The sequence below is a fragment of the Cyprinodon tularosa genome, unplaced genomic scaffold (genome assembly GCF_016077235.1).
Source record: "Cyprinodon tularosa strain WSP-4 unplaced genomic scaffold, ASM1607723v1 ctg582, whole genome shotgun sequence".
In the NCBI taxonomy this organism is placed as follows: domain Eukaryota; kingdom Metazoa; phylum Chordata; class Actinopteri; order Cyprinodontiformes; family Cyprinodontidae; genus Cyprinodon; species Cyprinodon tularosa.
The window spans coordinates 703,020-709,019 of NW_024039321.1; positions in this window are offsets into that span (position 1 = coordinate 703,020).

A 6,000-nucleotide genomic window follows, 5' to 3' on the forward strand; every position below is an offset into this window, starting at 1 on the left:
GCATTCAGACATGCAGATGTAGAGAAGACAATCATCTAAATGTCAGAGTAAAAAAGGAAAATATAGCATTTTAGAGTGACTCAATATTTAACATGGTTGGTCTGACTGGTTTTCAATGGGAAATTTTCACTTAAAGGGGAACACAGGTTTTTTTACATTGGGCCCTTGATTTTACGTTATTACATTACTCACCCATATTAGTTTAGTTTCATTTGGAGCTGTTCCAAAAATATTCAGTTTTGTTATATCCAAGTAACGTCTTCCTTTGGGCAACGAGTTGAAGGTACAAACTAAACTGTTCATAATGTATTCTTTATGGTACGCCAGCATTCATAACATGTAGGCGAATCACTGTCCGCGGTTATATTTTTTATGTTTATATTTTTTTAAAACAAAGCGGAGTGTGTATGACGTCATCCACGCCCACCGGCTACCATTCACTCATACTGTCTGCTGAACTGCTGCTAGTTTTACTCACATGCCTGGAAGATGTCTAGTGCTACTACCACAGATGATCTCGCTCTGGAAATGAACGATTCAGATTAGCTAGCCGAACAAATAGAAGGGGTAGAGCGTAGCCGCCTGTGGCCCGGGCTGCCTGTCATAACTCCAGTCCGGCACATGGATGACATCATACACACTCGGCTTTGTTTTTAAAAAATGTAAATAAAAAATATAACCGCGGATGTCTGGGGGACAGTGATATAACAAAACCGATGATCTTCGGAACAGCTCCAAATGACACAAAACTAATATGGGTGAGTAGAACATGATATAATAACGTAAAATCGACGGGCCAATGTAAAAAAAAAACGGTGTCCCCCTTTAAAACCTTTTCTTGAGCTAAAAGACAATACATGTTACATATCAGATTTAGAACCACATAGCCTATCAGCCAGGGTTGCATCTAGAAAAAAAAAAAAATAATTCTGTGTTTATCAGACTGTCATCAATTTGAAAAGATCAAATACAGGTCACATATGGGCAAAAAAAAAAAACAATGATTTTGGTCACTTCAGGCGGCATTGTGAACGGGGTACTTTAGCTTTTACAATCCAAAATCTGTGTCCTTTATTTACTGTGCAGACCATCTATTTAGGTAAACAGACCACATTTTGAGACATATTTTAACATATTCAAAGACAACATTTTGCAACCCGACTTGTGAGAGAAGTAAGTTAAGCCTTTCTGGAGAAAAACATGAAAGTAAATGCATTAAAACCTGGACATCCAGGAGAGCTTGGTGTGTGTTAATTCATCAAGTAGAATTTTAAACTGCAGGTGGACATTTGTATGTATTGTAAGTGTTAAAAAAACAAAAACAAAAAAAAAAAGCTGCTGTTTTATTCTTCTGATAATGTGAGTTTGAATCACTTCACAATATCCCTTTAGTTTATTTTGAGTCTGAATCTGAAAATATCTAAACAGCAGCAACAAAGATCCAGGTGATAGTTTTTGACAAAAGTAATTTGCGTTCAAAACCAGATATTTGGTCTGTTTCTCTTAAATTAAATCTGAAGCTGGAGCAGCATTTGGAGAGCTGGCACACTGTTCCTACTTGTTGAACTAGTAAAGCTTAACAAGAACAGTGTCCTCTTGTTGATACATTAGAAGTAATTGCATTATTGTTAATTATCCTGCGATCAATATGAACTTTTGCCTCAGATTTAATTAGTACTGTCTGTTTAAGGTTTTACATAAACAGCTAATCCTTATGCCAGAATATAGGGCCTTTTAAACTATTAAGCACTTTACAATGCTTTGAAAAACAGGGGTGGCTCCTGAAATAGAATGAGAAGAAGAGTAAGAATCCAACTCCTCTCTTTCTCATCTCAATTTCCAGCGATTTATTGTCATCACACTGTCACAAGTACAGTGCAACAAAATTCACTCTGCATCTAACCCATCCCCATGAGGAGACGTGGACTGCCATTTGTGGTGCCCAGGAAGCAGTGTGGGGTTAAGGGTCTTGCTCAGAGACCTAGAGTGGCAGTCTCTGGGAGTGGGTTTCGAACTCACAACCTCAGGATTCCAAGTTCTATGCCCTAATGACTAGGCCCAATTCACCACAGCTATCGGGACCAGATCATTAGCTAATTACATTTGTTTGTTTGAGTTTTAGTTAAGTCCATGGTTCATGTCCTGACTCTTCGGGGGATGTGTGTTGAGAGGGTTTAGTGTTTGTCTCCTGTCTTCTGATCATGTCCTGTCTTTTCTCCGCTGAGCCCGTTCTGGTCATGTTGTCTGTCTAAGCTTGTTGCTGGGCTCATGGAACTCTGAACCTGCCTGTGCACTCCGTAGATTCCAGGAACCCTGGATCTTTCAGTTCCTGTTTGGATCGGAACCCCTGGTCAAGTTACGCATTCCTGGATCTCAGAGCTGTCCTGTTTAGGTTGCAGCATTGGAGACACTCTGTACGGCTCTGCGCCGCAACTCATTGGCAGTCCATTGGCTGGATCCTGCCTCACCCAAGATGGTGGACTGAACTGTTAAACCAGGTAAGTGACTCAAACGGTAATCATCTACAGTGATGGGTGTTACCCAATCTCCCCCCTAAGCCACTGCATGTCTGCAGATCCACAGCAGCCCGTTTCTTTGCTGTTTTTTTGCTTTAATTTTCTCAATAAACTTTTTGAAACTTCCCACTCTCTCACCTGAATACTGGGTCTATCTGTCCTGTTGACATTATCAAGTTTTATTTTAAGAGTTTGTCCATAATGATCTCTTCTCAGGACAGGAATCTGGGAAGAGAAAGCTTAAAGGTGTAAACACAGAGCTTTCATTTACAGAATCTCTCTTCAGTATAGATTAATGCTAGTTAGGTTTGACCACTCTAAGTATTGAACATTTTGTGTAAGAGAATAATAATAAAAAAAAACCTACAATGAAAAAATAAAAACTGAACCGGCTCTACTTTTTAAACTGTCTTATAGTAAATAAAAGTACTACTAGTTTAATACTGTGATTTTTAGAATTTTAAAGGTGAATAGTCACGTTTATATTTTTTACATTTACTCACCAATTACTCACTCTTGTTGCACACAAGTTTTTCTCAAAGATTATCCTGCTACGGTATTAATTGTTATTTCTGTCTTTTATGGTTTGTGTATATTTGCAATAACTACAGAGGTACAATACCATAGATGTATGCAGGGGGTAAACAAGAAAGTGACTTACTGTGGCTAAGACAGCTAGCCGCCCCCAGCTAAGTGTGGAAATATGAACAAAAGTCGAAGGGGCAGTGTAAAAAAAGCAAAAGGATATTTTTTATTTTATTTATCCTTTATTTAACCAGGTAATACCCATTGAGATTAAAAATCTCTTTTGCAAGGGAGACCTGGCCAAGATAGGCATCAAAATTACATCACATCATTACATACGTACAAAGACACACACATAAAAGCCAAATATGCACTTACAGTAAAATTTCAATTAAAACATTGACATGTGAGGGAGTCCAACTCAAAACATCTAATTCTCAGCTTAAAAGTATTCAAAGGAACCAATTTACTAAGTTTCAAGTTATTTGGCAGCAAATTCCATGTAAAGGGAGCAGAGTAAGCAAAGGCCTTTTTACCCAGCTCAGTACTGACACGTGGGACAGAAAACAAGACAATAGCCTGAGAACGGAGAGAGTAATGACCAGTACTTTTTTTCATAAGAAGTGAACATAAATAAGATGGAAGCGCACCAAGAATAGCCTTATATATAAATACATACCAATGACAAAGCCTCTGTGTAGCCAAGGCAGACCACCCTACACGAGAATACAGCTCACAGTAATTAGTAATGAATCGCAATGATGTGTGATAGGCTGCGTCAATCATCTGCAGGCATTGAGCAGATGAATGCATATATAATATATCACCATAGTCCAGCACAGTTAAAAAAGTGGATGCCAACCGTTTAAAAGAAAAGCACAGCTTATTTCGAAAGTAAAAACCCAATTTTAGTCTCAACTTTCTCACTAGACAGTGAACATGAGGCTTAAATGATAGGTGGTCATCAATGACAATACCAAGATACTTACACTGCATGAAAAGTGAGATTTTCGTCCCCGTAAACCCCCGTAAACTCCCGCAGATCTCCCTGATTTTCGTCAGTTTCCGACAATTTGCAACCCGCGTTTGTCGTGCCACAAATTGTCGGAAACGGACTCTGACGTATGTGGAGAGAGATCAGCTGTACTAATGGCCCTAATTAGCATATGAATGCAGCAAACCCGCGCGGCTGGCCAGGTCTGGCTTGAATAACCTACTCAGTATTGGCTGAAACCACTATTCTCAAACAAGTAAAATCGCTCGTGATTGGCAGCAAAACCAAACGTGGCCACGCCAGGCTTTAATTTTCTTACTGAGTATTGGACGGAACCACTTCTTTTTAAACAAGAAAAGTCGCTCGTGATTGGTTGGCATATATATATATATATATATATATATATATATATATATATATATATATATTTACATATAAATTTACATATAAATTTACATATATATATATATATTTATGAGTATATATTTATTCATTCATATATATATTCATTCATATGCTGTGTATTTATGTTATCCTACCCTACTACACAATTATTAGGCTACAATCAAGGACATGAATGAATTTATACAGGAAATGAACATTTGCCAGGAAGCTGTTTATGCAAAGAAAGAGCTTTATTAAAACACACACAACTATATACAACGCGTATCCAAACACATGTGTATCTAAAAATTACAAGTCCGTGAACGGTCCGTTTGCTTCCTCGGGGTTGGAGGTAACTGGCAGCATTCCCTCCGAGGCAGGTCCGATGTGCAGACGCCTACTGTGCGTGGCCCTGTAATTCGGCATCGCTTCTAACCGGGACTGCAGCTTAACACAGAGTTCAGTGAGATCCGGCCTACGAAATGGTGGCGACCGTACAATCCATCCAGAGACACCGCCAACGACGCCATCTTCTTCGTCGGACATGAGGCCGACGGTGGCGGACTTCCAGAGTTCCACTTCCTCATCTGCTAGCACACTCTGCCTCGCATTCAGCAGCTGAAAAAAAAAACAATGAATCAGCGCACTGCGTATGGACACAACACATCTATTAATGCACCTGAAAAATAGTCACCAAATAAAGTCTTACCCTCTTTCTTCTGGCCCGACTCCGAGCAGATTGCTTGGCAGCCTCCGCACGCAATGTGTTCGCTGGCAGCGTATATCTGAAGCTCCTGCGTACCATCTGAAAATACGTCTTACAGGCAGCTGGAAAACAATTAAATGAGAGTGATATGAATAAAAAAATCAAACGCAAGTCACAGTAACAAGGAAGGAGAAAACATTAAAACAAGTCACTTACACACAATGTCGTCTTTATCAACATCGTGCAAATCTGGACTTGCTGATATGGCTCCGAGCAAATAGGAGGTCTGTGAAAACAAAATGTACAGCTATGATCGGTATTAGAGACTGACATTTTTTCGGGAATCCCACGGGTCACGGGATTCCCGTGGGATGGGAGTCAGTATTAGTAACGATCACGGGATTGGGACGTTACTAGGGGTGTAAATCACATCCATCATGGCGATTCGATTCAGTATCGATTTCCTGGCCCAACGATTCGATTATTTTCGATACTCAAGAATACACCACGATTCGATTCGATTCGATTAATCGATTAATCGGTTATTTTTTTTAATTATTATTATTATTTTATTTTTTTACACCTTACAGGCTAAACAAAGTTTCAAGTTTGAAATAAATCAATGAAAGCTGTAATATCATTATGCATTTTCTTTAGAAACAAGAGCAAATAACAGAAGTAGAAAAGTTGCATCAAAAAATACTGCAAAAATACTGCACAATATCAGTGTAATGAGTTCAATGCAATACCTCGGCTCCAGAGAAACTGTCCAACATATTTTTTTAGAATATAATAAATATACTCAGGAAAGAGAGATGTTGCGTAGAGAGTTAGACAGGAATAAAAATAAACTAGATATAAGGAAATTGTTTCAA